This window comes from Cimex lectularius, unplaced genomic scaffold, assembly GCF_000648675.2.
Source record: "Cimex lectularius strain Harlan isolate CLEC.00 unplaced genomic scaffold, Clec_2.1 scaffold140, whole genome shotgun sequence".
Classification (NCBI taxonomy): domain Eukaryota; kingdom Metazoa; phylum Arthropoda; class Insecta; order Hemiptera; family Cimicidae; genus Cimex; species Cimex lectularius.
In genome coordinates this window covers 148,812-159,032 of record NW_019392728.1, presented here as the reverse complement: position 1 = coordinate 159,032, position 10,221 = coordinate 148,812, and positions in this window count along the sequence as shown.

Here is a 10,221-nt window from a genome sequence, read left to right as displayed (position 1 = left end):
GATAAAAAAATCTAAGCTCAAGAGATTATTCTATTTACATGCACGTACAACAGTAAATTATAATAAAGTAAAAAAAATAGTGTAATTTTTATTTAAAAGCTCACTTTCTCTTCGAAACGAGCGTTGAAAGCCAGATCGTGATTTATACGTGTTTCAATAGAGTATTAAGGCTATTACATAAACAAATTCTTTAGGTTAAAATCGACCCTAAAATAGCATCTCATTCTATAAATTACGTTAAAGAAATTTGGAAAAAACTTTGAACGCAAATCAATTTTTTAAAGCATTATTATTCGCTACACAAAAATATTTTATCTTTGTTATATATTTTTTATATTTCATTTACGTTTTAGTGGCCAATTGATCAAGTTACTTCTTTAAATTAATTACTCTTTTTATGTAAGGTCTTGGTTGAGACAAAAAAGTCAGTGTCACGAGCGGGATTCGAACCCACGACCTTCGGCTAAATACGCCGCTGCTTACTTAGAGTTGATGTCCGAGTGGATCGAAGTGACGATAGTTCAAGTGATTGAGATAAAAAAAGTATCTAGCCGAAGATCGTGGGTTCGAATCCCGCTCATGACACTGACTTTTTTATCTCAACTAAAAACCTTAGTTAATTGAAAGATATTAATTGGTCAAGCGGACCACGAAAACTAGTGAATTTAATAAGTTAAAATGAAGTATACCTCACTAAAGCTCTCCGTTGACATTTCATTTGTCGCCGAGAATCAAATAGATCACACGACATTTGAAAAATGGCAAAAAGTAGGGAAAACTCAAATGGCAGGGTTGAGATGTGAAGTTAGTGTCCGAGGGGATCGGAGTTCGGATAGCTCAAGTGGAAGAGTAGCGGCGTATCTAGCCGAAGGTCGTGGGTTCGGATAGCTCAAGTGGAAGAGTAGCGGCGTATCTAGCCGAAGGTCGTGGGTTCGGATACCTCTCGTGAGACTGACTTTTTTATCTCATCCAAGACCTTACATAAAACATGTTTATACTGTTGTCTTCTAAATTTATATAGATATTGTCCAATGCCATTAGCTTTTCATTATTTTTTTTTTCTTTGTCTAAAATGTTATCTTATTAATTATGTATTCAGGGGAATCGATTATTATTATTACTTTTTGAATAATGTCTAAATTACTCTTGTGAAAATGTATATCCATTACCTGCATTCTAGGGCCATGTTTGTTTCTCCTTTTTATAAATCCATTCTCCTCACTGAGATATTGCAAAATTGCGTTTTATGCGGAATGACATTGCTGTCTATTGTTCATCCTGGAGGCCTAAAACAATTATGAAAATATTAAATGACAGCATCACCAGTATTTGCAGGTTTTGTCACCGCTGGAAACTCAGGATTAATGTCCCGAAAACTGAGGCCGTATTTTTCACAAAACGACGACCAATATTCAGGGAAACCATTTCCATTCACGGACACAAAATCGAGTGGCGTGAGGTGGTAAAGTACTTGGGTTTAACTCTGGACCGAAAACTTAACTTCTCCAGCCATATAAATAATATAATAAGGAAAGGTAAAATAGCTATAAAAACCTTATTTCCGCTGATAGCAGTGCGAGTGGAATGAGCTTTGAAAATAAACTAATTATATATAAAGTAGCTATTAAACCTATGCTGCGGTATGCTTGCCCAGCGTGGAGTTACACGGGCGAATGGAACATCCAAAAACTGCAAGTGGTCCAAAATAATTTTCTAAGGTTTACAACCTCACTTCCTCGATACACCAGAATTGGCCTCCTCCATGAGAGAGCGGGAATGGAGTATATTAATTCCGAATTAAAGCGTCTGTCCAGGAATTTTGTTTTGGGTATCTCCTTCAACAAGAACACTACTTGTAGGTATATAGAAGTGTATGATGTAAACTTTCCATGGAAACATAGAAGGATGAGGCACAATACATAAATCTAGGATCTGTGATATATTTATTATTTCCTCTAGAGCTGTGATACTATAAGACAATTTGTGATAATCCAATTACCCGTGTTGCATTGTTCTTGTTATTCTCATTTATTTATTTATATTGTTGTTAACACATTTTTGTTAATTCATTTGTTAATTGTTATCCTATTTGATACCTGGTGGGTTTTTTAAAAAGATTTTTCCAACTATTTTCTTGTTTGATTAATTAAAATAATAACAAACTAGGACTAGGTGCGTTGATATAAAAAGGTTTTGAAATAGGACGTAAAAGTGCCCCGCCACTTCCCCTGCTTAATGAATGTTATGTAACATAATGTATAAGTATTTTTTTAAAAACAAATGTTTATTCATTCGTTCATTCATTAGCTCAAGCATTTCTTTTAAACTGTATTTCTTGCTATTTTTGTTACTTATGTGATTGGGTGCATTGAATGAAAATTTAATATACGATCTGAATATTAAAATTTTTGTAATCGTAGAATGCAAAATTTTGTATTGATTTCTCATTATTGACAAGTCTAGAATTGGTATTTTTTCTTTTTCTACTGTGAATTTAAATTTGGTTATCAACTATTACACTCAATTAATAATCTGTCAATGTTCTCTTTGTGTACAATTACAATAGTGTCATCTGAATATTTTTTACCGTTTCTACTTTGGCCTTACTTTTTTAAAAAGATTAAATATTAATTAATTCATTATTCAGAAATCGTGAGATGCGGTCTGGTGTGATGTAGGTTTCAGAAAAACATTTTCTTTATCGTGCCAACGTTTCGACCTTTATTGAGATCATCTTCAGGGCCTGGGATTTATAAACATTGTTTAAATTATACAAATGCATGTGAAAAAATGAATTTGTACAATGCTAGAAATTTTAGGCTCAATAGTATTTGTTAAATTTAAACAATGTTTGTAAATCCCAGGCCCTGAATATGACCTCAATAAAGATCGAAACGTTGGCACGATAAAGAAAATATTTTTCCTGAATAATCGTCGACTAACGGTCACTAATCACCACACGTTAATTCATTTTTATAAATCTTTTCACCCACTGGTGATAAGTTGATAACCTTCCCCGTAATGGTAATCTTATTAACTGTTTATACATAACGATATTAAATATGAAATCAGATTTCATATACATTTTTCTACGATTTTAAACAGTAATTTATTAGTTATGTAAGTCATTTACATGAAACCCCATTTTGTTTTTAATACATCCATGGGTTCCAATAAGGGTATTGAGGTAACATTGATTGTTTATCCACACTAATCAATCCAAAATCTTTTTTAATTATTCAGGAATTTGTTTGCTTATAAAATTTTTTTTTTGCATTGTATAAATTCACTTTTTTTTCCACATCCTACATGTATTTGTTAAATTTAAACAATGTTTGTAAATCCCAGGCGCTGAAGATGATCTCAATAAAGCTCGAAACGTGCACGATAAAGAAAATGTTTTTCTGAAACCTACATCACACCAGACCGCATCTCACGATTTCCGAATAATAACTGAAAATAGAATAAAAATGCTAGAAAAAGTAAATATTGCAAAATTGGCAATATCCCTACTCATTTTTGAGTAGTTTATCTTATTAATTAGGCGTTATTGAAGTTTTTTCCCTAAATTGCCGGAAAGGTAAGTAAATAGTTTATTATTCGATTCCTGAATAATCATCGACGAACGGTCACTAATCACCACACTTTTTTAATTTTAATTTCTTTTATATTCTCTACATACATACTGATAAACTAGTATATATGCTAAATTTCTTTCTTTCCTAGAAACTAATAACTTCCTGACTGTATAAAACGATCTACAGGAAATACGATTCAAAATAAATCTAAAAACCGTATTTTTAAAATATATTTGTAGATACTAAGCAGAGACGAAATTTTCGTATTCTCGTTTTTTATTATATTGATTGGAATAATTTAAGCTACTGGAAGAAAGATAAAATATTATTTCAGGTTTTAATTTCTCGCATAGATAAAGAGGTCTATAAGACGATTTCGATAATCTTAAATACGCTAAGAGTTGTTGATAAATTTTGACCATTAAATACAAAAGGAATATATTTTTTTAGGGGTATAACAATTAGAATTTATTGTGTGTAATTACTTTTATTTTTACGGACCACTTTGTAGATCCATTAATTAATTCATTCATTACCGCTAATGAAATTCAGGCCTCTAATAGGCAATCTTATCTGGAACTATTAGCAAATTGAAAGATTTAAGAAGCTGTTTTATTAGATGGGTTTGTGTACGAATTCAATAAAAGCTTTCCAATGACCTGCTGTTCAGCTTCTGGTTTGCAAAAAAAAAAAAAGAAAAAAGCACACCTTCATTTCCATTTTTAATTTATTAAGAATTTGTCTCGAATGTTGATCCGCGACTGTTGCGACTTTAAAGGAGGCAGTATTTTCGTAAGTCTGGTAACCAGAAATTTAAGGAATCAAGGGCTAATCTGAATTTATTGGTTTAGTCACCTTGCGAACATTCTTGGATGGGAGCCAGCAGTAAGGTGAACCACCCTGCAGAGTGGTTCTCTCTTTTTCTATCTGCCCCTTCGCAAAATAATAACACTTTCTTATGCGCATGTTTTGCAAGTGAAATCTTAAACCGGAAAACAGTGTCTCGGTTAAATGCAAGCCAGTAAAAAAACTTTTGAATTTGTCCAAAATTTTAATTTGATTATGCCTTTCCTCTTTCGTGAAGAGAAAAACAGACATTTAATTATGGCATCGATCCTAACCGATACGGCCATTACAATCAGAAACAAGTTCAATTGTGCTGAAGATAGAAATAATAGATAAAATAGAAATAATGTAATCAATATAAAATACACTCAAGTACCACTAATTAGTTAAAACTAATTACACTGATAGACAAAATCAACGCACCACTCAAATTATTTAGTTCATAATTAAATACGTCAACTTTCTACTTTAGTGGCAGGTAATGGAGAGCTGTCAAATTCTAAATAAACAGTAAATAATGCTTTGTTTACTTCCTAGGTTTATTTTTTTGCTGATTAATTACATTTGCACAAAAAGTAGCATTATGCCCTTCAATTACTGCTTTCTCCTAATCTTTTTCCTTCGTTGATGTAATTTCATATTATTGATATTCTTAAATTTTCGTGGTCCGCTTGAGCAAATAAATTCTTTTCAATTAATTAATCTTTAATTAAGGTTTTGGTTGAGATAAAAAGTCAGTGTCACAAGCGGGATTCGAACCACGGCTTGATCCACTCGGACACTAACTTCTCAACCCCACCTTTTTGAATTTTCCCTCCTTTTTGCCATTTTTCAAATGTCGTGTAGTCTATTTGATTCTGAGTATCCGAGAGGATCAAAGTCACGATAGCTCAAGTGGTAAACCAACGGCGTATTTAGCCGAAGTTCTTGATTCGAATTACGCTTGTGACACTGACTTTTTTCTTTCAACCAAAACATTAATTATAGATTAATTAATTGAAAACATATTCTTAAACCTTTTTCAATGACTCCAGTCAAGCATTTGAGGAAGTATGACAGTACCTAGGTCTTGTCTGAGTTCAAATTACGATAGGAAGAATTCTTCGGCTCTTCAGAGATCTTCACACTAGAAGGCAAGGACAGGGTCGACGTAGGTCTATGGACGAGATACACGATAGATTCATTCGTCATCAGGCTGTACGAAAAACCAGCAATACCGAAAATGAGATATGATATCTTATAAGACAAGTCCGCATTGGAGGATCGCGGTAGCCGAGTAGTGTGAGAGACTCTCGGCTCATAGACGCCGCGGTCATGGGTTCGATTCCCACCGTCGCCTCTGGCCCTTTTTTCACGATAACCCCCCCCCCCCAAATATGAACATACTTATGAATATGAACACTCACAAAAAAAAAAAAGAAAAAAAAAAGACAAGTCCGAAATGTTTCGATTTCCTCCAGTACTGTAAGAAGGCACAATGAACATAACCTCATCGCACGGCACCCGGCTCGTAGACCTTTTTCTACCACAGCTCAGAAAATGGCCAGGTTTCATGAATTCGCACGGGAACATGTGAATTGGCCATTAAAAGATTGGGGACTAGTTCTCTTTACAGAAATGAGAGTTGGCGTCATCTTCTGCGCAATTTCATATGGAGACGTTTAGGATGCATACACCCCATGCTTTATGGTTCCTCAAGTTGCGTTCCAGTGTGCATTCTCTTTGAGTAATGTTCTGGGGTGGTATTTCCAAATTGGTTGTTGTGCGAGGAAGATCTCTAACTTCACTTACAAGACATAACTGAAGAGCATTAAGTGCATAGGGGAGAGATTCTTGCTAATACAGGATAATGCCAGGCCACATACAGCACGTACTGTGTATGACTGCATGACTGAGGTTGGAATTGAGCGCCTGGTGTGGCCAGCTCGAAGTCCAGATTTGTACCCAATGAACACCAACTTGACCAACTCGAGCAACCAATACGACGACAAAACCTAACGTCCTAACACCTTACAAAAGTTGGAAACTGCTGTTTTTTATCAATGTGAAAGAATTCCTCGGGATTTTGTCAGAAATCTTTTTTATTAAAAAATTGCTGGCGAATTTTTTTTTTTGTGAAAATGTGTTCTATTTTTTTATTATTTATTTTACGAAGGTTCGCAACAGCTGAGGTCATATTAACCCTCAGGGTGCCGGTGTTTTTTTAAAAAAGCCCATTTGTAAGTACGTCGGGTTGGAATGCAGGGCCGCTGGATTCGAACCCGGGAACTTTACCTTACAGTGATGAGCGCCGTGTCAACGCCCAAACCGTTGCGGCCACCTCATCTATTCTATTTTTTAATATTAGATTCGTACTTATGACTTAGTAATTTACTTGGTATAATTGGGAAAACATAAAAATTTGAATTTTGGATCTTCAAAGGCGAACCCGACTTTTATTAGAAAATTGTCTGCTTTTTATTCAATGTGTTATTCAAACCGAAGTAGCGCCATCAAGCTATTATGTTATTTGTTTTCTAAGATTACTCTCAAAATCAATTACGATCTTTATGAAAATAACTAATGTAATAACTGATTACCAGGACATACATTTTATTGACAAAAGTGATTCCGTTTTTATTACAACTGAGAGAAACCAAATCCAAAATTCGGTATTTTCACAATCATTGGGATTACTTAAAAGTATTTCTTTATGTAATTTTCTACTTTGTAAATAAATTATTTGAAAAATCTGATGTCAACAGTCTACTGATTTTGATTAGGGTCACTGTAAAAATTAATATCATCTTATTTCAGTACAAAGTTAAAGCTGAAAGCTTTTTAAAGTAAATAAAAATACTCATTTTTAAGTAGTTTCACTAGTTATGCGTCGACGAAATCTAATTTTGTCAATAGCTAACAGAAAAGGACAAGAAAAATTATTACATGGATTTTTTAAATAATGTAACAATGTTTCGGTAGAAAAATTATATTTTATATGAAAAACAAACATAGCACCTTTGCCGGAAATGTGTGATTTATTTTAAACGAAATTCCTTTTGGCCAGGGCTATTTTTTGGGAATACAAATTGCCAGTTAACGTAAAACTGTCTAATCCCAAAGGGATTATCTGGACGGTAAAAAAATAAATTAATAAGTATTCATCTTTAACGGACACAAACGGACGCTGTCAGAGGAAAAAAGTCTGCAACACAAAGACCTTGGATTAAATAAGATAAACCTTAAAGGAATTTGCGAGAAATTTCATTTCAGCAGAGACATCCTGAAGACAGGGTCCGATCTTTCAAAAAGTCAGTCGAGAAGATAGACGTTGCAGACTGATTATTACCAAAAGGATAATTTAAATTCGTTATTCCAATTAATCCTTATGTTTTTACTATATTTTCATAAAGGTGTTGGTTTGATGAATGTTTGATGGGAATGATTCAAGGTCTTCAAGACAATGCCGGATTACCGACAGCCGGTCAGGTCTCCCGGACAGGTATAAATCTTCTAACTGCTCGTCCGTCTTTAAAGCGGTGGTGCTTTCGTTTTAGTATCTTGTCTTCATTACGTTAAAGGCTACTAAAAATTTCAAATAACCGAAATGAGCTGTTTTACAGTTAATCTTTGACGAGGTCCTCTCTTTTTCGCCATCTCAATTTTCCATTTTGCCATCTTAATTCATTACACATTCTCTCTTCAACGAAAATTAATTTCGCATCTAATCTAATATTGTAACACCCTCTTTATCCCTGTTCACCTTTCATTTCATAGAAGGGAAATTTCTTAATTTTAAATAAATTAATAACTTTGTAATTTGTTCTGTTGACTCTCGACGACCCTCCTGCTTTTTTACACTTATTATGTATCTTCATTACTGAATATATTTTTTTCTTCTTTACTGCTCCAGTCTCCTTCATTCTTTACACTTTCCCCTTCTTTATTTAAAATTTTTCTAGTCCTCTCTCAATCTTCTTGTATCTTTCTTCATAAAATAAACGGATAATTAATATGAATATGGATGTTTTTCTTTTGTACACATTGTCTCTCTTTTTCTCTAATTTCTCCGTCGATTTACTATTTATCTAACGTTTATTTCTGTTTTCCTTCGTTCTCATGTTATCATTTATTATGTCCCACTCTCTCTCTCTGTCTCTCTCTCTCTCTCTNGTGAATATAATATATAATCCATATATGTATTTAGAATAATCGAACGTATTCATTATTTTAATTAATTGTACTTTTCATCTAATGTCTTGTTTGAGATGTAAGAACTAGGATCACGAGCGGGATTCGAACCCACGCCGCTGCTCTAACCACTTGAGCTGACTTAAGAACTGACCCTAGCTTTTTCATCTCAACCAAATCGTTACATGAAAGTATAAATAATAAAAATAATAAATAATTATTGTGAAGCTCTTTAATATGTATGTATACAGGGTGTATAAGCTTCTATAGTCCACCCATTTAATTGGGAAAAGATTAACTTTAGCAAAAAATGGTCTTATACAAATCCCAAATTAACTTTTGCTAGGAATCGCGTGGTGATAACAGATTTAAAATAACTTTCTTTCTAGCTGGGGAACACTAACTTTGTTATTTTAACTGAAAATCCCATAGTTTTATTGTACAGTTCGATTCTACAGCTTTTCCAGTTTTACTGAAAGAAAAATTGTGATCGGATCGAGTACTTAAAAGTTTTCAAAAACTGACTTGAAACATAATTTCCTTGAGTATTTCTGGAAACCGTGAAGGAATGCGATAATATTTGTATAGTGTTGTTCTATTGTATGAATGGCCTCCGTTAAAATTGTACTCTACTATTTGCGCATTCGTTTAGCAGGAATTTTTACGACATGCAAATGCCCTTCTGTTCCCGATTAGCATTTATTTATGCCGATGCACACATGCAAAAATACATCTCTCGAGAAACCAATTTAATCTAATGGGTACGTTTTAAATGTTGTATCCTTATTAATACACTCGATTTAATAAATCAAAACGGTTCAAAAGTAATGGATCGGTGTCTCTCGCAAAACAAAAAAATAACCGTGAGTATATAATTGTTTATCAAGATATGAATTAGAATAAACGTGCAGGTGAAGGCTTCCCGTCATAAATTAAATAAATTAAATTCAGTTTAAATTACAAAAGTAAAATAAAAAGTCTGTTTTTTTTTAATTTAACATTTTGTAATTTACATTTGCACAGAAGCTGTTCAGAGAATTTATATTTTGTTTTTTTAAGGTACAGAAAAGAACAAAATGATATTTATAGGAATAGGACGACTTAAATGAAACATTTAACACACAACCGCCATATATGGTTTTTTGAACTTTCGCATAACTTGGCCATAATAATCTGAGTGACTAGTTTTACTGTGTTTAAACAAACTATACTTCTGTAAGAGATATGTCACATTTCGACGAAATGAGATGAGGTAAACATAACAATTATAACTTGCAAAGAGAAAGTCTGCAGGTTTAGAAACACAAGAAAAAAATAGGCTCAAACTGGCCATTCTTGTTTGTCAACATATAAATTATACGTTTCAGAAAAACATTTCCTTTATCGTGCCAACGTTTCGATCTTTATTGAGATCATCTTCATACTTTGATTGAATATAAAAAATATATTTTTTTTGCATTGTATAAATTCACTTTTTTCCACATCCTGCATGTATTTGTTAAATTTAAACAATGTTTGTGAACCCCAGGCCCTGAAGAAGATCTCAATAAAGATCGAAACGTTGGCACGATGAAGAAAATGTTTTTCTGAAACCTACATCACACCAGACCGTATCTCACGATTTCCG